We start from the raw sequence: 23609 nt of genomic DNA, 5'->3' as shown, positions 1-23609 counted from the left end.
GAGTTCAGCGAGAGCTGAAGGTGTGGCAATATTTCCCTTTGGAATTGCTGCTTTCCAGGAATCTCTCTCATCTTGAAAAGAGAGCCTGGATTTTTGATATTTTGCATTTACCTGCAGGTAAAATTATTAAAAACTTTTTTTGTCCTGAGTATTTGGGATAGTTGGGATTGCTCAGATCAGTTCTTCTCTGCTGGGGCTCTGTTCTTTGTACCCTCTTCAAACAAAGATTCTGAGTTTCTAACTCAGGGGTGTAGGTTGTTATTCACAAATGGGATGTGGCTTGTTCAAGCATCTGTCCAGTCTCTGAAGTTATTTGGGGTGTTTCCCAATACCTGTGTGGCCAGCCCTGGGGCTGCTGCCGCGCTCGTGGGACCCAACAGGGACTGTCTCTGGTACCGACACCGACTGCAGAAGAGATTGGGACGGGTCCTTACGGGGTGACTGGGGACAGCGGCCCCAGCGGTGTCTGTGTGCTTCTGGTTACACGTTTTGGTCTGTTGGTGAGCATACTTTTAGTGTGCTAATATGTCCTGTGAGAAGTTTAATGGAGTTTGGAGTTAATCCATCTGCAGTGGTACCAACCCTTAAGCCACAGCATGTGATCTCCTGGGGCTGCCATCATCAATTAGATTGGGATCTTGACAAGATGCTTGACAGGATTGACCTTGTGTTGACCACACCGATGAGATTTCCTCTTTGATATTCCAAATACAGCAGCATTCTGTTAATTTGCATAGGACTGGAGTCAGGCTGATAGTTTATAGCTCCCATGTCATTTCTGGCAGTCCAAGTTTCCAGAATTTCTTAGATGCTGACATTTGTTACTGAGATCGTGCTTTAGCTGGTTTCTCTAAGGCTCTTCGGTGTAAAGCTCTCTGGCTTTGGATTTGAAAATGCTTTATTTTATCAGACGCTGCCTCGTGATCTTTGTGGAGGTGACACGTCTTCTGTTCCACCCACATCATTCTAGTAGCTGATGACAGTGCCCTCCTCTGTTCCAAATTCAGCATGAAAGTACCTGCTGGACATTTCTGTCATTCCTACGTTACAGTTCACATTTCCTCACCTGCCTCAATCCTGGTCTTATTTGGAGAATAAGTCTTGTGAGGAGCAGCTGAGGGAGCTGGGGGTGTTCAGCCTGGAGAAAAGGAGGCTGAGGGGAGACCTTCTCGCTCTCTACAACCCCCTGAAAGGAGGGGGCAGCCAGGGGGGGTCGGGCTCTTCTCCTAAGGAACAGGCCATGGGACAAGAGGAAACAGCCTCAAGTTGCTCCAGGGAAGGTTCAGATTGGATTTTAGAAACAGTTTGTACCCTGGAATGGTTATTAAGCCTTGGAATGGGCTGCCCAGGGAAGGGGTTGAGGCACCATCCCTGGAGGTATTTAAAAGAGGGGGTGACGTGGTGCTTAGTGATATGGTTTAGTGATGGTTTTCATCAGAGTGAGGTTGATGGTTGGACTCTATGATCTTGAAGGTCCCTTCCAACCCAGGCAATTCTATGATTCTGTTCTTGAGCCACGTCTGACTTGTGGGCAACCTCTTCTTGCCGTGGCAGTGCTGTAGGAGCTGTGAAGAACTGGTGGTGAAACGGTAGCTGGTGTGTACTACAGGCTGTGAGCGCTCTTGAAGGAGTGAGGTGCTTCAAGAGAAATCATGAATCTTGGCACCCACCCAGTGAACACCGTATTTTGCCCCGTGGGGCCCGTGCAGCGTCACCTCGCTGCAGAGCTTTGTGAGACCAGATTATTCCAACGGGACTCGTTGTAGCGTTCCAGCCAGCGCAGGACCTGCAGCGCTCAGTCACATCCCTCGTGCTCGCTTAAAGGAAAAGAGGTTTCTGCTACGGGTTTGTTGGCTCGTTTGTTTTAAACTGTCCTCGGGCAAATGTTTGCCAAGATCCTCTTTATGCCGGTGGTGTCCTGAAGATGGAGTGCAGGCCGTGCTCTTGGTTTGTGGTGGCGTTCTGCCCGGGAGTGCTGCCGGGCCCTCGCTGCCTCTAGCTCTTCCCGCGGAGGAGCTCGTGACTGGAGCTGAGATTAATTCAAACCCTGTGATGCATCTGCCAGAAACACGCCTTGTAAGAGCCAGGGCTAAAAATGTGATGCAAATCATCTCGTCAGAACAGGCAGGCTGTGACGGCTGTTTTACTGCTCGCTCACCCCTGCGATCACGACACAGCGGCCGGTGGGGCCCGGGGAGATGCCCCGGCACCCGCGGGTCACGACAGACGGGCTGGAGTCTGCTGGCAGGGACCGAGCACCATCCCTTGGCAATAACACAAATGCTTTGAACGGTGAGGGTAATTCATGGTGAAGCAGCTGAAGAATATGGCAGCCGTCCCTCCACGGGTGACCCATCGGCGCTGGGCACTCGTGTCCCCAGGCAGGACCAGCACAGCGAAGATCTGCAACCTCTTCTGTACATGAAGCTGCCCTCGGTGAAGACCCTCTGATGAGTAGCCACCCCCTTCAAGGCAGGGGGTTGGGACCAACTGGTGAACAGGGTGGTCACGGCAAGTGCTCAGTGCTGGTCTTGGGACCTTATGCCACCTTTGGTCATGGCTGCCAGAGGCCACTGCCGCCGTGGCAGGAGGTGTCGGTGCCAAGCTCTGCAGGAGGCTGCTGTGGTGGGCTCTGCTCAGCAGACCTGGGTTCCTGCCCCAGTGCCAGTTGTCCATGGGCCAGCAATGTGCCCTGGTGGCCAAAAAGGCCAATGGCATCCTGGGGGGCATCAAGAAGAGCATGGCCAGTAGGTGGAGGGAGGTCATCCTGCCCCTCTGCTCTGCCCTGGGGAGGCCACAGCTGGAGCACTGGGACCAGTGCTGGGCTCCCCAGTTCCAGAAGGACAGGGAACTGGTTGAGAGAGTCCAGTGGAGACTACGAGGATGATGAGGGGCTGGAGCATCTCTGTGCTGAGGAAAGGCTGAGGGACTGACTGGGACTGTTTAGTGTGGAGAAGAGCAGAGTGAGGGGGGGATCTGATCAACACCTCTAAACCCTCCAAGGGTGGGGGTCAGGAGGATGGGGCCAGGCTTTTCCCAGTGGTGCCCAGGGCCAGGCCAAGAGGGAACGGGCACCAACTGGACGAGCGGAAGCTCCATGGGAACACCATGAGGAGGCCGTTCTTTCGTGTGAGGGTGGCAGAGGCCTGGCAGAGGCTGCCCAGAGAGGTGGTGGAGTCTCCTTCTCTGGAGCCATTGCAACCCCCCTTGAGACGTTGCTATGGGAGCTGCTGTGGGTGCCCCTGCTCTGGCAGGGGGTTGGCCTGGGTGCCCTCCAGAGGTCCCTGCCAACCCCTACAATTCCATGATCCTGTGATCACCTCCTGAACACTGGCGGTTCCAGGTGCAGGGCGGGTCCCTGGTCACCCCCAACCACTTCAACACCGCATCCATCGGTCCCGGCAGAGCCCACTGGTGAGATCCAGGTGAGACAAGCCCTGGCTGGGGAGGGGGCTTGGGCTTTGTGTCTGGCTAGTGGAGCTGCTCCAGGGGTTGTGGAGGGCCTGGAGCTGGGCACTGCCGTCTCCTGACTCTTAGGTGTACCCCAACCTAGTTGCTTCTGGACCACCCCACCGGTCATGGGCACTCTGGCCAGGTGGGGAGTTCTGCCAAAGGCCGTCACCCACTCAGGGTGTAGGTACCCTTGGAGTTCAGACAACGGCTGTTTTGTGATTTGAATTTAATCCAGTTAGTACAACATTTAATATGCTGACATCAGTTACGGGGATTTGAAAGTAGCTTCTTGGCCCATCTTCTCTAGGAGATGCTGAGGAAAAGAAGATTCATTCCAGAGGAGTGATTACAGCTGGTGCTGGCACTTTGCATAAAGGCCAAGCAGGTTTTGGTAGGGTGAGGGAAAATTCAATCACCAAATGAGAAACTGGATGCTTCAGTCAGAGATGTCATTTAATAATGGGTCCCACTGGTGTTCTGGAAGAGCTGTTTTCATTCTCAGGAAATTAAATACCTTGCTTTCTCCAGTGGATTTCATAGATCTTGTGGCAAGAGAAGGTTGAACTGCAGATCTTGGAGGCAGCTGACTTGGGCAATCAGAAAATCGTTGAGGTTGGAAAAGACCTTTCAGATCATGGAGTCCAACCATGGACCCAGCACTGCCAAACCCACCACTGACCCATGTCCCTCAGCACCACGTCTGCCCGGCTTTGAAATCCCTCCAGGGATGGGGACTCCACCACTGCCCTGGGCAGCCTCTGCCAAGGCTTCACAACCCTTTTGGGGAGGACATTTTCCCCAGTCTCCATCCTAAACCTCCCTTGGGGCAACTTGAGGCTGCTTCCTTTTGTCCCATCTCCTGTTCCTTGGGAGAAGAGACCGACCCCCCTGGCTGCCCCCTCCTTTCTGGACACGCTCCGGCCCCTCAAGGTCTTTCCTGTCATGAGGGGCCAAAACTGGACCCAGCCCTCGAGGTGGGGCCTTACCGGTGCCCAGTACCAGTGCGGTGCTGCCGCGTTCCTGACAGCGCGTTGAGCAGCAGTTTGTGCCCAACTGAAGGTGCTGCCCTGGAAGGGCAGATCCCAGCACTTTGGGAGAAGGCAGAGACCCCGGTGAGTGCAAACTATGGGTTGGAGGTGATGGCAGAGACCAGCAGACACCACGGGTTGTTGTGTTGGTACAACATAAGCATGGTTTGAGCAAACAAATTTAACAGTCCTAAAGCGTCTCTCCACCCTTGTTTCTGTCTCTGGGACTGCCCTTGTCACGTGTTCCCGTCTATAAGAGGGGTAATGGCTTCGTACTGAAAGAGGGGAGATGGAGCTGAGCTGTGGGGAAGAACTTGTTTGGTGGGAGGGTGGTGAGAGCCTGGCCCAGGTTGGCCAGAGAAGCTGTGGCTGCCCCATCCCTGGAGGGGTTCAAGGGCAGGTTGGAGGGGGCTTGGAGCAACATGGTGTGGTGGGAGGTGTCCCTGCCCAGGGCAGGGGGTGGCACTGGGGGGGCTTTAAAGGTCCCTTCAACCTAAACTATTCTATGACAAATAATGAGTTAAGTCTGTCAGACCTGAATGCTAATTATCCCTTGGTATAATTATCAGCTCCATAACTGATGCTACATGGGAAGAAGCCTTTTCATTGCCTTCTGCCATGCTTGTGAAGGCATCTTTAATGGCGTTGTGAAGACATGTAGGAGACAAGCCTGTCCCCCTGCTCTCTGCCCAGACAGGGTCCCTCCAGCTGTGGTTTGTGTGTCGCGGGGCCCGAGCTGGACCGATGTGGCCAGTCACCCCCTGCCGAGCACGGGGTCTCAGCATCCTCGAACGTGTGTGGAGCTACCCATACCTTATCTGCATACATTTGCATGTATGAATGTTAACAGGCGTGCGCACAGCAGGGATAACACTCTCACAAATCACCGTAGGCTTTGTAATTATTTTTCCTGGGTGTAAATTCCTGCCCGAGCTGCAGGGACAGAGGAGATTCAGGCCCTGAGTCTGTCCCTCTCCCTCCCCTGCGGTGCCCGAACGCTGCTGCTGCTGTGACCCGCTTGTGAGGGTGATGTTCTTGGGATGTTTGCTTTGTTAGGAATGCTAATGAACTTTCAGGCTAGTGATTACGTAGATCATTTATCTTTAAAAGAAAAAAAAAGTATTCTCTTTGCTTTCCCTAAGTTTCTACTACATTTATGTTCTTTTTTGTCTTTCCAGGAATGGTTTTTATGGTGGCTATATGTGTTCCCGTGGTGCAAGTATTAATTATCAAAGTATTTCCATTCCTGTTACTGTCCTGGGGTTTTTCGTGATGTGGTCTTTGTATACAACTACTTTTTCATTTCCTCGTTGTTTAAGCTGAAGTGAACTAATGAGTACATAGTACAAGAAGTCACAAGCGTTATGTCGCTAATAAATGTGGGGGTTTTTCACAGAATCATAGAATCATTCAGGTTGGAAAAGGCCCCTGGGATCATTGAGTCCAACCATCAACCCAACTCACCGTCTGCTGTCCCCTGGTGTTAGGAGAAGTCTCTGCTGTATCACCCCTGTGCCGTGACTGCGGGTGTCAGGGGTGTGAGTGGGAAGAAGGTGGACCCCAGGGTGACCCAGGCCGAGGTGGTGGTCGGGGTCTGCAGAGGGTGCCGTCTGTCTGGTGGTGATGGGATCCACCTCTGTTTTAAACAGCCTCAGAAACGCAAGGCTGCAGATCCATTATTTTCCTTCTGCTTCTTTGAGTAGCATCCATGCTCAAGAGCTATTTTCCACATTTGTTTTTTTGGCAGATCATTACTTTCTCCTGTACAATCCTTGCCACGGCGTTGCATGCCTGCGTCGTGGTCATATTGGCCTTTTCATGTTTTGAGGACTACTTGTAGGCTGAGTGCTGTGACACAGAGCTTGCTTGGCGGGGAGAGAGCTGGGCTGAGCATGTTCTGTTTGTGCTGCATCCATTTCCAGCTCACACCCTCGGTGGGGAATGTACTTCTCTGAGAGGGGAGCCCCAGCTCTCCCATGGTGGGGCTCTGCTGGGGTTTTGGCCGTGGGATGCTGGTAGAGCACAGGGGGCTGGTGCCTCCACAGAATCCCAGAATGATGTGGGGTTGGCAGGGACCTCTGGAGAGCACCCAGGCCAACCCCCTGCCAGAGCAGGGGCACCCACAGCAGCTCCCACAGCAACGTCTCCAGGGGGGTTGCAATGTCTCCAGAGAAGGAGACTCCACCACCTCTCTGGGCAGCCTCTGCCAGGCCTCTGCCACCCTCACACCAAACAACGGCCTCCTCATGGTGTTCCCATGGAGCTTCCCCTGGTCCAGTTTGTGCCCGTTCCCACCACTGGACAAAGCCTGGCCCCATCCTCCTGGTTCTTCAGCCTTTCCTCATAAGCGAGATGCTCCAGGACCCTCATCATCTTTGTAGCCCTTTGCTGCACCCTCACTCGGGAGTGAGCCCTTGGCTGGGAAGTGGCCCCGCTCTCTTTGCTGGTGGGCTCTTCTGCTGTGGTCACGGCCCTGCTCAGAGACGGGTCTGGGATGGTCTTTCGTAGTAGAACATGTCGTTTCCAGGTGCTTTTTCATGGGTGGAAGGACACGTGGGGCTCTGGACAACCAGCGTGTGTTCTTGTTGGTACAAAATTAGAAAGAATAAACATGTTTCTGGAAGAGGTTCCTGAACGAGAGGTTTGGGGGTTGTCTGCAGCTCCTTTTACATGTGTGATGGTGAGTAAGGAGGATGGGGGGGGGGGAAGGGGAGGTGATCGATTGATTATTAATTAAAATCCAGCGATGTGGGGAGAGGTGGCTGGTGCCAGGCTCCTGGTGAGTCACTTTGGCGTCGCTCCCTCTGTCCGTTTGAGAGGTCCCCCCACGTGGAGCTGGACGTGGAGCAAAGGAGGGCTCTGGTGGGGTATCAGCAGGGTCGGGCTGTGCAAAGAGGGTTCCACTAACGCCGCTGGGAGCTGGGTCAGTGGGATGGACGCCGTTGTCACTCGTGTCAGCAGAAGTAGCTGATAAACGCAGGAGGCCGCTTAGTGAATTAATTGTTTTCCACACGATGTCGTTGCCGGTTGGAAACCCGCTGTAAGCACCGAGTGTGAAACCACCAGCATGTAAAGTATGAACAAGGGGGTTTGTTTCCGGGTGTTCCTGGTCTAAACAGAGATGACGGAATATATTGTGAGAGCCAGAGTGTGTTAACTTCAAGTTATTCTTAATTACAGTATGAAGCTAGTAGTGATTATTGCAGAGGAGATGTGTCAGACCCAAGGGAAGCAGCCCCTGTAGCAGAGAGAGGACTCTGTGGATGGTTGGATACCGTGAGTAGGACGTGGAAATGTGAGAGCAGGAGGAAAGGGCAGGGATGGTGGGTGCTGTGTGGGGCTCCTGGGGGTTTTCCCCCCCGGCCCCCTCTGTCCTGCAGTGCTGCAGCACCGTGGTGCCAAGTGGGCCCAGGTGTGGGATAAGTTATTTTCACCTGATGGATCAATTTGTGGAGGGACCTTTGTGTGGTGCTGCCCCTGAAGAGGAGCCGGGCGAGCTCCGGGTGAGCTGTCGGTGATGGTTTCTGTGGGCTCTGCCCCCAGCCCTGGCTGGAGCCACGTGTGGCCACTGCTCCTCACAGAGGGACCACCACAGATCAGAGACCCGGCAGCTCCCCCCAGTTCAGTTCATGAGAAGGGGGTTCAGCCAGACAAGTGGAGGCCTAAAACCAGAAAACATCATTCAGGTTTTTTCTCCTTCTGAAGGTGCTAAGTCCTGTAGGAGAGGGACAGGAGCTGTCAGGTAGGACCATCAAGGCTGTGTTGATCAATAGTGACTCCGCTGCGTGTGCCGAGTCCGGAGCGGCTGCAGTGACGTGTACACCTCATACTGACCTGTCTGCCAGCCAAGGGTATTTCTCCTCGTCAACGTTATGGAAAGGATCCGTCCACGTGTGTGTGCAGCCAGGGGAAGAGCCTTGGAGCCAGAGGACTCGGTTTGTTTCCGGGTGTTCCTGGTCTAAACAGAGATGACGGAATATATTGTGAGAGCCAGAGTGTGTTAACTTCAAGTTATTCTTAATTACAGTATGAAGCTAGTAGTGATTATTGCAGAGGAGATGTGTCAGACCCAAGGGAAGCAGCCCCTGTAGCAGAGAGAGGACTCTGTGGATGGTTGGATACCGTGAGTAGGACGTGGAAATGTGAGAGCAGGAGGAAAGGGCAGGGATGGTGGGTGCTGTGTGGGGCTCCTGGGGGTTTTCCCCCCCGGCCCCCTCTGTCCTGCAGTGCTGCAGCACCGTGGTGCCAAGTGGGCCCAGGTGTGGGATAAGTTATTTTCACCTGATGGATCAATTTGTGGAGGGACCTTTGTGTGGTGCTGCCCCTGAAGAGGAGCCGGGCGAGCTCCGGGTGAGCTGTCGGTGATGGTTTCTGTGGGCTCTGCCCCCAGCCCTGGCTGGAGCCACGTGTGGCCACTGCTCCTCACAGAGGGACCACCACAGATCAGAGACCCGGCAGCTCCCCCCAGTTCAGTTCATGAGAAGGGGGTTCAGCCAGACAAGTGGAGGCCTAAAACCAGAAAACATCATTCAGGTTTTTTCTCCTTCTGAAGGTGCTAAGTCCTGTAGGAGAGGGACAGGAGCTGTCAGGTAGGACCATCAAGGCTGTGTTGATCAATAGTGACTCCGCTGCGTGTGCCGAGTCCGGAGCGGCTGCAGTGACGTGTACACCTCATACTGACCTGTCTGCCAGCCAAGGGTATTTCTCCTCGTCAACGTTATGGAAAGGATCCGTCCACGTGTGTGTGCAGCCAGGGGAAGAGCCTTGGAGCCAGAGGACTCCCTGGTGAGGGGTCTGGAGAACAAGTCCTACGAGGAGAGGCTGAGGGAACTGGGCATGTTGAGTTTGGAGAAGAGGAGGCTGAGGGGAGACCTCATTGCCCTCTACAGCTCCCTGAAAGGAGGGTGTAGAGAGGTGGGGGTTGGCCTCTTCTCCCAAGGGAATAACGACAGGAGCAGAGGAAATGGTCTGAAGTTGGGGCAGGGGAGGGTTAGATGAGGTATCAGGAAGAATGACTTTCCTGAGAGGGTGGTCAGGCCCTGGAACAGCCTGCCCAGGGAGGTGGAAGAGTCACCATCCCTGGAGGGATTTAAGAAATGTGTAGACGTGGCACTTCAGGGCATGCTCTGGTGTCTGAGATTGTTGGGTTGTGTCTGTTTGTGGGTGGGTGTGGTATGTTTTTGGGTGTGTTTTGGGGGTTTTTTGGTTTTTTTATGAGTTTGGGGGGGTTGTTTGTTTGGTTTTGGGGGGTTTTTGTTGGGTTTTTTTTGTGGTTGGACTCAATGATCTCAAAGGTCCCTTCCAACCATGAATATTCTGTGATTCCTTGGAGCCAGCGGCTGCTGCCACCGGTGGGAGCACTGCCCAGGGACACGCTGATGATCAGAGCTGAGACACGGGCATTCTCTGTTCTGACACACACCAACCCGCCTCGAGGTGGGCACAGCCACTCATGGCATCACCAAGAATTATAAAGGTCCTCTCTGAGTCATCTCATGAACCGGCCGATGAGAGGAGCCTGCTGGCACTGGGAGCCATCCCCGTGGATTGCCGGAGCAGCAGGGGAGCAGCTGGAGCATTAGATGCTGCAGACGTGACATCTGGCCTCCTGGAGAAATTAAATAATCGCCACCGAGCTCCTAGAGAATTAGCGCTAAATTGGTGAAATCTCGAGTTGCAGCAGTACACCTGGTAAAGTAAAATGGTTTGTAAAACAGCAAGGATAAAGCGATGCCTCCGCTGATGGAGGCTGTTGAAAGTAATTTCCAGCATGTGACCCTCCAGCAGGTTGCTGTGTCAGCCCGTGAGGTTTTGGGTGATGTCAGGAAGTGTCGCAGCCATCGCAAGGAGTGGGGTTTACCTTTAATGCGAACCGGCGTGACGTGAAGAAGCAGTGCCCGTACCTTGGGCCACTTAACACCTCAGTAGGTTGGGTATCTCAAAGAGCAAGCCCAGAGGCACTCTGGGGTGCAGCAGTTCCCAGTATGAGAGGACTTGAAGCACCACCTGGGGAAGACCTGTCCAAAGTGTAGTTGGTTTTCATAGAATCATAGAATAGTTTGGGTTGAAGGGACCTTAAAGCCCCCCCAGTGCCATCCCCTGCCCTGGGCAGGGACACCTCCCACCAGAGCAGGTTGCTCCAAGCCCCTTCCAACCTGCCCTTGAACCCCTCCAAGGATGGGGCAGACACAACTTCTTTCTCATTTTGCTGAACAAAAGGAAACCAGGAGCCACCAACCCTTGTACTGTCCCACGAGTGACCTCCGTCTGAGTATTTGGTAGCTCACACTTTGGCATTTCCGAGTTACATGGTTATGGGGCTGCGAGGGGACAGAGCCAGCTTAGTAGGAGAAGTTCAATACATCCCAAATCACCTTCTTCAGGGAGGTCTTGTGCTGAGTTTCCTTGATTTAATTCTTACACTGATGATGCAGTGATGACCAAAGTGGACACAAGCCGGTGGCTGAGGACGGGCTGTCAGGGGAGGGCTGTGCTCTAACCTTTCCTCAGCTGCTCAGCCTGAGGCTCAGGCCTCCAAAAACGTTAAAAGGTTAAATGCTTGGCTCTTTCTGAGCTTTAATCTTTTGGTTTAGGGGTGAGGCTTTGTTTTCCGGTGTCAGGGGTTCATGCCTGAACAGAGCTGTTGGTGAGCATCACTTCCCACATCCCGGGTGCCGCAGCATGAAGCAGGGTGACCAGAGGGGTCACTGGTGGTCCTGAGGGGCCGAGGACAGCTGGCCTTCATCGCGCTTTGTGGGGCTGATTCTGAAAGTGGAGGTTCCTGAGAGTGTGGCGAGGGACGGTGGCCGCGCAAGGAGCTCAGGGGTGGCTGCTCCTCCAGCGGTTCCTACAGGTACAGGTACATTAACCAGAGAAGGAAGGTTAAAGAAGCTTTGAGCAGCACGATAGGTATGAACTGCAGACATGACTTTCCTCGGGTGTGTGATTTGTGAGCTGAGAAGGGCTTTTCCGAGCTTCATAAGAGGGTTCTACTGGCTTAGGCAGAGTCCACTTCTCCTTTGACTGAGAGCCATCCCAGGTGACCAGGGACGGATGAGGGAACAAGGCTGTGTGTGGTGATGCTTCCCCAGCACACTCTGTCCATGTCCAACAGCTTGTGGGCTGGAGATTCTCCATCCAACATGTGTCCTGAATGCAGTAATGCCTAAGGGATTGCTTTGCCAGGAGTTGTCCGGTTGCTCCTTGATTCCATGTCAATTTTTAGCACAATATCCTGTGGCAGGAAGAAACGTTATCCCATGCCATGTGAAAAATGCAGTTTATTTCAAACATTATCTTTGAGGTTCATTTGATGTGGCCTGGTCCTTGAGCTGTAGAAGGCAATGGACAGGGCACTGTTAGCCCCCTCTGTAGCACTCAGGATCTGGTGGAGCCATTTCCCCTGGGTGGTATTTCTCCGGGTGAAGTGGTACTAAACAACACCATTCCTTGGACAGAAAATCTCTCCATACTTTGGGCAGTCTGTGTCATCTTCCTTTGTTTCCAGTTTTGTTCTATTTTTTTCCGAAGTCGGGGATCAGAGTTAGTGCAAGTGTTGAAGGTGTGTGGGCGCTTTGGCGGTGCCGGTGCTGTAACGTCCCTCTGTCCAGGGACAACTCCATTGTCTCTGCTGGCCATTGTAGGACATTAGGGTGATGCACTTCACGAACTGTCCCCAAGTTCTTCATCCTGTCGTGACAGTCAGCTCGGAGCCTGTGTTTTTAGGTATGAGGAGAGAATTATTTCTTACCACGTGCACCAGTTTTTCCCACTGTAGATTTCATCTTATATTTTAAGATCTTTCTGTAGTTCCTCACAGTTTTCCTCTTCTTTATTATCCTGGGTAATTGAGTGTTATCAGCAAACCTTGTTACCTCTCTCTCATTCCTCTCTCCTAAATGATCATGTTGAGCAGTGCAATCCTGGCACCGATCCCCATGAGACTCCGCTGCTGACCTTTCTTCTGATGTGAAATACAATCATTTACTTTTATTTTAAACCTTTTAACAAATTTAACCTGTGAAAACCTTCCTTTTTATCCCATGGCTTCTTATCTTCCTCAAGAGATTTTAATGAGAGACCTTGTCAAATGCTTCTGGAAATTTAAGTAGGCTTTAGTGAGGTTTTTGTTGTCAAATAACTTGGATCTCTGCCTTTTTTCCCATCAGTCATTTCCTCGAGCTGTGTCCCAGCTCAGCCCTTGTTCTGTTCCGGTGTTGGCCCATTGCATCTCTGGAGCAAAACCTGGTTGTAGTTCTGGGGATATTTATAGAATCCCAGAATGATGTGAGGTTGGCAGGGACCTCTGGAGAGCACCCAGGCCAACCCCCTGCCAGAGCAGGGGCACCCACAGCAGCTCCCACAGCAACGTCTCCAGGGGGGTTGCAATGTCTCCAGAGAAGGAGACTCCACCACCTCTCTGGGCAGCCTCTGCCAGGCCTCTGCCACCCTCACACCAAACAACGGCCTCCTCATGGGGTTCCCATGGAGCTTCCCCTGCTCCAGTTGGTGCCCGTTCCCTCTTGGCCTGGCCCTGGGCACCCCTGGGAAAAGCCTGGCCCCATCCTCCTGACACCCCCCCTGGAAGGATTGCCAGGCCTTGAGCAGATCCCCCCTCCCTCTGCTCTTCTCCACACTAAACACACCCAAGGCCCTCAGCGTTTCCTCAGCACAGAGATGCTCTAGGCCCCTCACCATCTTGGCAGCCCTTTGCTCTGCCCTCTCCACCACTTCCCTGTCCTTCTGGAACTGGGGAGCCCACAACTGGACACAGTAAATTTAATTCTAGTGGCTCCAGCCTGTCCCAGTCCCTCTGGATGCCATCCCTTCCCTCTGGGGAACCAGCCGTACGCTCAGTCTGGTGTCATCTCCAAGACTGCAGAGGGAGTCCTGGATCCCACTGTGCTGTTAATGATGGTACTAAATAGTGCTGGTTCCAGTACAGGCCCCTGAGGGACACCACTTCTTATTGGAGTTCATGAGTCAAGACATTCACTTAAAACACCATGTTGGCTTTCCCAGGTGTGATGTTTATCCCCGTGATGGCTGGCTCCCTCTTGGTTCCAGCTGCTGGAGCCTGGCCCAGGGAGGCATCAGGAGGATGGACCTGCAGCACCTTCCCTCTCTGCTGGCCCCCCCATAAAAACAGTTGCCACGTGCTGTCCTGGCCCCAGGTCCCTCTCTGCTTCTCACCACAGCCTGGGCACTGGGAGTGGGACCGCTCTGTCACCCACAAGGTGCTCTGGACGCTCAGCTGCCCACTGCCTGCTCCTGGTGGCTTGTGCCTCTCCTTTTTCTTCCAAAACCTCCTGTAGAGACGCTTCACTTTGGGATCTGTCTGTCTACAAGTCTCTGCGCTCCTGAAGGGGAAGCCTCCCCACAGCAGGGGAACAAAATTGTGTTTAGTTCCTCTGTTCTGGCCTTACCTTCTCTGGGTGCTGCTTTGGCACCACCATCCCAGAGATGCTCTGGGATCCTGCTCTGGGGGGAGATGCTCTGGTCAGTGTCCTGCTCCCTGGGGTCCTCTGACCCCAGAGATGCTCTGGTCGGTGTCCTGCTCCCTGAGGTCCTCTGACCCCGGAGATGCTCTGCTCAGTGTCCTGCTCCCTGGGGTCCTCTGACCCCAGAGATGCTCTGGTTGGTGTCCTGCTCCCCGTGCACTTGGGAACTGGTTTAGTATTAGTTTTGATCTTACGCAGATTGTTCCACAGACTGGTTTTTGGTCTGTAATCCTGTGTTTTTACATTTAACCTGCCAGAGGTCACGATTCTTTCTGTGTTCCTCATCAGAGTATGGTTCCAACCCCGTGAAGGATGGTTTCCTGGGTTTGATCATCCCCCTTTTCCTGCTCTTTGGCCTCACCAGCTTCTTTCTGTTCTTTCTCAGTCTGTGGCATGTGTTTGTCCTGTGTCTCCAGCACAGTGCCCTTAACTCGTCTCCATCGGTCTCCTTTGCTGAGGAGGGAATAAATCCACATTGTAGAGTTTGGATTTTCTAGGACTTGTTTTTATTATTTATAGAAATATGCATTGTTTTTTCCTGACTCTGTATTGGGCAAGAGACAGATGTGATGTTCTTTAATCTCCTTTCGTTTGAGCAAAGGGGGATTTTAGGTGTCATCTGTCCTTTCCCGGTCCATGTGACTTCTGAAGGCAGCGGTGGGACTAACTCCTGTAACATCCCTCTGGTTGTGACCGTTTTCCCTTTGGAATGTAAGCAGAATGGATTTCTGAGCCGGTGAGACATCCTAAGACATGAGATGCCGTGGTGTGTTACCTTCTCTGTGCGTCTGCGCAGCCAAATGTCTCCGGCGCCAGCTTTGACGGTGCTTTTGTGTGGAGCAGAATTCCCGGGGGGGGACAGGGGGGATCCGGCAGTGCTGAGTGCGGATCACGGGCTGCCTTTGCTCCTTTCTTAGCAGGCAACATTTTACACTGTTTGCTGAAGAAGTGATGATGGGAGGCTGTGAGTGATGGACCTGAACTCCTCTTCTTGAAGACTGAGACCACCTTTGCTCACCCATGGTCCTTTGTCACCGTCAGTGTCAGGTTTGGCCCATCCGGTGGAGAGCATCTCCAGGGGGAAGGAGCTGGAGACCATCTCCATGGGGTAGGGGCTGGAGAGCATCTCCAGGAGAAGGGGCTGAAGAGCAGACCCAGGAGCTGGAGAGCATCTCCTACTCAGCTACAATGCCTCTTCTGGCCAGTACAAACACAAGCCTGAAGAGGGCTTGTCTTTTTTGCATCTCTGCGATGGCATCTTTTCCTTGACTTGACAGCTTTGGGTGTTCTCAGCATGGATTTAATGGCTTTCTCAGTACCACTGCTCGTTTGGAGTCCAGGCGAAACATGCCTTGGACTTGATGGGGGTTGGACTAGATGATCTCCAGAGGTCCCTTCCAACCCCATATGATTCTATGACTTTCTTAGACTTGTTGTTCCCTTAATGAGCTCTTCTTATTTTAATGTTTGGATTGATGGTCTAGAAGTTACCAGGTTGGTGTGTTTTAATGAAATGAATCCAGTTCTGAAAATTTGGGGTGAAAACTGTCCCTGTTTGAGTGGGGAAGGTGCTGCTTTTCAGGGCCTTTCACTAATGGTTCCTTATGTTCTGCAATGGTCGATCTTTGGAATTTCTCGGGTGCTCACAGCCCCTGTTTCTGCTGGGACAGCAGCACTGGCTTTGGGCTTTCACCTGGGGTCAGAAGTGCCTTTGGCCAGTGCTGGAGGGAGGGTGATCTCAAAGCAGGTGTCCTCCCTGGGGTTCGCTGAGCTTTCAGATCGTGGAAGGTGGTTTCTTCTAGAGGTAGACTTGCTCTTCATCTGTCAGTTTGCTTTTGACGTAGTTCATAATCAGTGCCTTGATGAGCTGCCTCCTGACTGAATTAAACTGAAAATCTTGCTGATGATAATCAGGGCTTCAGGACCAGTCATGAGCATAAATAGGCTCCTTTCCGGTCCCCACTCCATTCCCTGCTGTCCTTTGCTTTCCATGTAGAAGCACCACTGTTGCCTGCGTTCATAGAGGCTTCTCCATCTGCAGTGGAGATTTAGGTAGCTTATTTTTACCTCCAGGATAGGGTTTTTCCCAGTTTCACTTCCGATGTCGTTGCCAAGGTCCCCTGGCTGCCAGTCCCGGGACTGGGAGCTCTCCTGAGACAGCAGTGAGGCCCTTCAGACCTGCTCCGTTCCCCTTCTCCAGGCAGCTCCTCTCAGTAGATGTTGAAGACGGGACACTTGATGTTGACCCACTGTGGTCATTCTTTTTCTCCTGTATTCACCTAGAGCCAAGGAATGGAGCTGTGCCGTGCTTCGGCCAGCCTCCACGTTGCAGGAGAGCGGGTCGGAGCGGCACCCGGTGTCGGGTAGGGCTCTCCCTTGCTGTGAGGGACAGACCGTTCAGTGGTGGTATGTCTGGCTGGTCCCACACCTCCAGGACGTGCCTCTTCCCTGGTGGCTTCTACTAGAAGCTCACCCGTTTGGTACAGAAATCCCAGGGTGATGAGTGAGCTCTCCCTAAAGCTTTACCTACTCTGGGAAGTGGGATGGGGCAGGAAGGAGGCCTCTTGTGGTCATCCGTGCTGTTCCACTGCTGCTCCAGGGAATAAACATGATCCAGACCAGGTTGCACCCTCCTGGACAAGCCCAGCCATAGCTCCAGGCCAGTTCTAGCCAGAGGCGATGACGAGAATGCAAGTTGGAAAGAGGTCCCCTGTGTTATGGCTTTGATTTTGGGGGGAGAGAAGAAAGCATGTCTGTAAAGACTCAGGCTGTACCACTTGCTCTTGGGGCCACAGCGTGGCATGCGCCCACTTATTTACTATTACTATAAATCATCCTTCCATGGTGGGAGATGTTTTCTGTAGGAGGTAGCTGAGCAGAATGAAACTCCTCGCGCTGCCTGGCTGTGGGAGTGGAACACCCGGTATGTGCGTTTCTACTGGGAGAGGCTTGGAATGGTCCTTCTCTCCACCAACGTCAGCATCAGCTGAACTTCAGTTTTTCTTGAGGGAGATTTATCTAAAAGCTCCCAGTGAGTGGCTTCCATCCCCATCCGGTTCCTGTGCTTCAGCAATAATAGAATCACAGGGTGGTTTGGGTTGAAGGGACCTCAAAGACCATCCAGTGCCACCCCCTGCCCTGGGCAGGGACACCTCCCACCAGCCCACGTTGCTCCAAGCCCCCTCCAACCTGCCCTTGAACCCTTCCAGGGATGGGGCAGCCACAGCTTCTCTGCCCAACCTGGGCCAGTGTCTCATCACCCTCACAGCAAAGAATTTCTTCCTCATATCTCATCTAAATTTCGCCTCTTTCAGTTTAAAACCCCTCTTCTTATGGCTCCCCTCCCTCATCAAGAGTCCCTCCCCAGCTTTCCTGGAGCCCCTTGAGGGACTGGAAGGGTCTCCAAGGTCTCCCTGGAGCCTTCTCTTCTCCAGGCTGAACCCCCCCAACTCTTCACAGCAGAGGGGCTCCAGCCCTCAGATCATCAATATTCTGCTGAGAAGTTGTGTGACACCTTCAAAGCATTTCTTATGGGAATGACCAACCCAATCGATCAAACCAGGTTTTTGCTTTCCCTCTGGGCCTTTTGCCTTCCAGGGGTGCTCCTCAGGAGACTCTCCTCTTGACCCACATCCTTCTGGAAGTGCGGGGCTGAGAACTGGGCAGCTGGGGTGTTACCTATCTTTAGCGATGCGACTCACGTCACCCGGTGGTAGGTGTCTGCCGTGTGGGTGTGCGAGCGCAGCGCCCGGGCTCGCCCCGGCAGTCGGTGCAGATGTGAGCAGTCACTGGAGCCAGGGGTGCCATTCATTTGACAAAATGTAGGCGGTCATTTCAGCTCGGGGTGAATCACAGCTCCATTGACTTCACTGAATAGCTCTCCATTGAGTCTAAAAGGAGCCCAGAGCGACTTGCTCACCGTAGGTGCCTGTGTTACACACACCCACAGTTCACCAGACGGCTCCTGAGGCTCCTGCGGCATGGGGTCGGGCAGGAGGACTATTTCGGGTCTCAGACAGCATTCCTGTTGATGTATCTCCCATCAGTCCATCATCCTTCTCTCACAGGAGTGTGACACTGCTGCCAATGAGGCCAGGATGGTGTTCGTGTCCCCTCCTGCCTGCCCAGCCTGTCCTCCTCCACCTTCTGGGTGTCTTCTCGCAGCTCCTGACTGTAGAACCTTGCACTTCTCTTTCCTCTGGTATTTTCCAGACCCTTCCTCCAGTGGTGGTACCACATGAACCCACTGGAGTACGTCTGAAGAAGAGCAATAAAGAAGTATCTAGAGAAGAAGTCATGTGAGGAGCGGCTGAGGGAACTGGGGTTGTTTAGTCTGGAGAAAAGGAGGCTGACGGGAGACCTTATCGCTCTCTACAACTACCTAAAAGGAGGTTGTAGTGAGGTGGAGGTTGGTCTCTTCTCTCAGGTAACAAGAGATAGGACAAATGGAAAGGGCCTCAAGTTGCGATAGGGGAGGTTTAGATTGGATAGTAGGAACGATGTCTTCACTGAAAGGGTTGTTGAGCATTGGAACAGGCTGCCCAGGGAAGTGGTTGAGCCACCGTTCCTGGAGGTATTTAAAAGCCTTGTGATCGTGTCGCTTAGGGACCTGGTTTAGTGGTAACTTGGCAGTGTTAGGTTAATGGTTGGGCTCGGTGATCTTAAAGGTCTTTTCCAACTTAAATGTTTCTGTGATTCTGTGATTCCCACGTGCTGCTGCCCTCTCACATGGGATCTCCTGCAAATATATTTAACTCCCTGTTACATCCTCGTCACTGGTGAAGACATTGAGCTTGTCCCAGGACAGACCCCTCTGAAATCTCACTTGATAACATCCTTCCAGTTCAACAGCCAAAAACCTGTCAAACCAGCTGTTTGCTCACCTTGCGGTCATTTATGTTCCCCTTGTTTTTTGTGAGAAAGCCTTGTGAGAGCATTCAAAAGGCTTAACTGACATCAAGATACATATCACAGAACTGCCTTTCCCGTGTTCCTGAGACCTATTATGCTCAGACAGAAATTAGGTTCATTTAGCACAATCAGTTCTTTCAAATCCATTCCACCTGGTATTTATAACCTCCTTTTCTTCTAGATGTTTTATTAAACTGTTGTGGTGTTTGTTAGAGCGTTTTCCTGGGAATTAGAGACGAGTTACTTCATTTTATACTTCCTTTGATCTTTCTACTGCCTGTTTAAAGATGAGAACCATCCCTTCTTCAGATCTTCTGGAGCGTCGTGCACCCCATGCAGGCTCTGGGAGATAACCCATCGCGGGTGTCAGACACGTTCCCCTGCCTGCCGAGGCGCTGGCAGTGCATGTCACCGGGCCCAGACTACTGAAAAAACTTCTGATTCTTCTAACAGCTGTTTTCTCACTTCAGGGTCAGAGTTTATCTCTGCTGTTACAGTTTTACCAGGAGTCGATGGTAGCTGTTCAGTACAGCCATAACCATGATGGGTTTTTATTGTTAATTTGATAGATCTATTAGAATCATAGAACGGTTCAGGTGGGAAGGGACCTTAAAGTCCCCCCAGGGCCACCCCCTGCCCTGGGCAGGGACACCTCCCACCAGCCCAGGTTGCTCCAAGCCCCCTCCAACCTGCCCTTGAACCCCTCCAGGGATGGGGCAGCCACAGCTTCTCTGCCCAACCTGGGCCAGGCTCTCCCCACCCTCCCACCAAACAAGTTCTTCCCCACAGCTCAGCTCCATCTCCCCTCTTTCAGGGTCCAACCCTTCCCCCTCCTCCTAGGGCTCCCCTCCCTCATCCAGAGTCCCTCCCCATCTCTCCTGGAGCCCCTTGAGGGACTGGAAGGGGCTCCAAGGTCTCCCCGGAGCCTTCTCTTCTCCAGGCTGAACCCCCCCAACTCTCTCAGCCCCCCCTCCCAGCAGAGCGGCTCCAGCCCTCCCAGCATCTCCGTGGCTTCCTCTGGCCCCCTCCAACAGCTCCGTGTCCCCCCAGGCCCTTCTGGGCAGGGCTGCTCCCCATCCCTCCATCCCCAGCCTGGGCTGGGACCGGGGGCTGCCCCCCCCCCAGGGACAGGACCCTGCCCTTGGCCTTGTTGATCCCCACAAGGGTCACAGGGACCCACTTCTCCAGCCTGTCTACGTCCCTCTGGATGCCATCCTGTCCCTTTAGCATGTCACCCCACCTCTCAGCTTGGTGTCATCCGCAAACAAGCTGAGGGTGCCCTCAATCCCACTGTTCATGTCACTGATTAAAATATTGAACTGTACTGGTCCCAGTATGGACCCCTAAGGGACACCACTTGTCACCAGTCTCCATCTGGCCATTGAGCCGTTGACCACTACCTTCTGGATGCAACCATCCAACCAGTTCCTCATCCACTGAACAGCCCACCCATTGAATCCATCTCTCTCCAATTAGAGAGAAGGATGTTGTGGGGGACGGTGTGAAAGACCTTAGAGAGGTCCAGATAGATGACCAAGATCCGTAGCTCTTCCCTTGTCCACTGATGTGGTCAGTCCATCATAGAAGGCCATGAGGTTGTTCAGGCAGGACTTGCCCTTGGTGAAGCTGTGCTGGCTGTCTTGAATCACCTCCCTGTCCTCTGTGTGCCTTGGCAGAGCTTCTAGGAGGGTCTGTTCCTTGATCTTCCCAGACACAGAGGTGAGGCTGATGTTGGTAGTTCCCAGGGTCCTCCTTTCTACCCTTTTTAAACATGGGTGTAATGTTTCCCTTCTTCCAGTCACCAGGGTCTTCACCTGAATGCTGTGACTTTTCAAATACCAGGGACATGGCTTGGCAATGACATCAGCCCGTTCCCTCAGGGCTCTGGGATGCATCTCCTCAGGTCCCCTAGACCTCTGTGTGTTCAGGTTCCTCAGGTGTTCATAAATCTGATCTTCTCCATCAGATTTGTCCCTCTGAAGAGTCACAATGTTACTGAAATGATTTTCCTTATTCAAGCACTGTGTGCATTAATTGCCTTTAATTTGGTTTCAAGAAAAGACAAACCAGGAGTAGGTCTGACACTCAACCCTGAGGAGAGAGACGGTCCAGCAGACCTTGTGTCGTCTTGGGGAGCAGCCCTGAGGAGCCGTGCTCCGATGCCTCGTTACATCAGCTCGTCCGTTCGTTCATTCACCAGCTCTATGTAGGGCACATAATCTGGCAGTGAACTCGAGGTGCTGTTTTCCACTGGGTATCATAACGTTATTTAAACATTTATGTCACAAGAGTGTTAAATCATTATTTTGCTTAATCTTGCTCTGACACCTTAAAATAACTCCCTACTACATCTTATTTTTTGAAAGCTCCTATTTTTATTTAGGCAAAAATAAGAAACATGAGTAATTCAGGTTATTTTTTTGGTATGACACTATCGCAGGTCTTTGATTACGCGGCTTCTTCTCCTTCCCCAGGCTGGTTTTTAAGGCTCTTTCCAGCCCTCGGAGCTCCCTCCGGCAGTGCCCATCAGTGGCACCTCGGGCGTCTCTCTCCTCCCCCACAATTCTAATTCACAAAGATGTAGGGATTTTTCATTTCACCTTTTATGTACATCAATCTGTAGAACTAATTAGTGTGGTTACATCACAACGTCTCCAATGGATCTCACTGCAGCCAGTTGCAAACCTGGGGACGTTCAGGTGCCCGTGGAGCAAAGTGTTGGCAGGTGCTGGAGGGACTAAATCTGGGATCCCTCCTGCAAGTCCAACGTCATAAGTCCTTCTGTGAACAACACAGCAGAAGAGATTGCACTGAAACAAATAGACATCCAATATTTCTAAAAATCCCACAGGTAGCTTTACACACCTGCTTTTGGGGTGCCCATGGCCAGAAAGCGGCGTGTTGGGGAGTTTTCCTACTGTTTCTGACAAGTTTAGGGATTTGAGCTAAGGTAGTTCTTGCCAGTTTACTGGTAGGGGGAGGAATAATTCAGAGGTGGCAGAAAGAATCAAATATTCTTTGCGCAGAATAGCTTTGGGTGAGAGCAGCAGCAGGTTGAACTTATTTAAAGGCTTACATTATTGCAGGAAATCTTGGCAGCTGAGGGTTGGTGGGGGAGGCCGGGTGAGATTGTGCTTATACAGAGTACAAGCAGCTTTGTCAAGAGTTTCCTCAGTTTATCGTGTGGATGAAACAGCCCCAGAGCTCCTGTGGGAAGAACTAGAGGTCCAGAATTTTCTTTTGTTGTGGATTCCTCCCTTTCTCATTGACAAAGCAGTCGCAGCAGAACTAATTGGGCACTTCAGCCCCCCGCCAGGTAAACAGAAATCATGAATTTTTATGTAAACACTTGTTTCCCTTTCCTTCTCTTTCTCTTGTGTCTACACGTGCACAAACGCCTCCTTGCAGAGGTGGCAGAACTTGCTCTGGGTGTGGGGTTAAGATCTGGCATCTACAAGGGATTGACATGTCGTATGGGAAAGGGGAGACATTCCTCTGGATGAAGAATGTGTTGGGTCTCACCCTTTTCCTAAGCAGTAAGTCACAGTTCAAATGGAAGATAGAATGGTTTGGGTTGGAAGGGACCTCAAAGACCATCCAGTTCCAACCCAGACACCTCCCACCAGCCCAGGTTGCTCCAAGCCCCCTCCAACCTGGCCTTGAGCCCTCCAGGGATGGGGCAGCCACTGCAACTTTGATCCAGGAATCAGGGTTTGAGGTTCTCTGGCTCTTGTTACGTGGACGGGAGGATGACGTTACCGTAATGAGCTCTTCTGGTCGTTAAGACTCTGTGTCCAGTAGGACACTCAGCACTCGGGAGAGAGGGTTTTGTTGTGGAGGTGAGAGTTCTCTGCGTGTTGAGGAGCCATATGCATCAGCAGCTCTGCTTTTGGGAGACGGGCGATGTGTGGAAAATGCGACACTCAGGGATGACTGTGTGACAGCAGCCGCCTCCTTTAAAGCACTTCACAGAGTTTTGATGAAGTTTATCCACATCTAGGTACTTTGTTGCACGAAGTCACTGCTTTTATAGCTAAGCTCTTTTTTCATGGGTATTGCCTAAGCATGTCCAAAATTATAATGCGAAGCGAACTACCAGGGATGTCCATGGGATTTGGGCACTGGTTTCTGTGGATGTATGTCTGGGAGTGCCTCGGTACCTGCAGCTCTTGCGTGTGTTGGCTTTTGTGAGCATCTTCCCTTGGTCTGGAAGACAAAGGAATATTTCTGTCTGCCTCACCAGGAGGTGTACAGTGGTGTTAATGGCAGAATCACAGAGCGACCTCCCAAAAAGGGATTGGGAAGGCTATAGATGCGGGATGGTGACTCCTGTAGATGCAGCCCGGGCAGGGGAGGCTGCAGATGGCCAGGGGGAGGGGAGGTGTCTCCTGTCCTGCTCCTTGCCCGCCAGAACGACACCCGGGGATGCGGGTTTCCATCCCGCATGAGCCCGTCGCCTCCCGCCCCCCGCCCGCCCCGGGGGTGCTGCTGGGGGTCCCGGCGGGCGACACGGGGTGCGGCGGGGGACACCCCTTCCCCGCCGCCGGGGTCGGGAGGTGTGGGGCTCGGCGTGGCGTGTGCCCGCAGCGGCGGCGGCACCGCGCATGTTGGGGCCCCTCATACCGCAGTGTGCCAGCCCAGCCCAGCCCGGCCCGCGCCCTCCCCTCCCTCCCTCCCGCGTCCCCAGGCAGTGCGGGGCTGCGGGGGGCTCTGTCCC

General features: G+C 52.8%; 1 protein-coding gene across 1 annotated transcript in view; it reads left to right on the top strand.

Annotated features, from left to right (window-relative positions):
- The window catches only part of SHANK3 (SH3 and multiple ankyrin repeat domains 3), a 323589-nt gene that overhangs the window by 216777 nt on the left and 83203 nt on the right, over positions 1-23609 (top strand). The window lies entirely within an intron of this gene.

The sequence above is a fragment of the Calidris pugnax genome, unplaced genomic scaffold, assembly GCF_001431845.1.
Source record: "Calidris pugnax isolate Ruff unplaced genomic scaffold, ASM143184v1 scaffold459, whole genome shotgun sequence".
Taxonomy (NCBI): Eukaryota; Metazoa; Chordata; class Aves; order Charadriiformes; family Scolopacidae; genus Calidris; species Calidris pugnax.
Note: the sequence above shows the minus strand (reverse complement) of the source record. Positions and strands in the feature narration are given on the sequence as shown.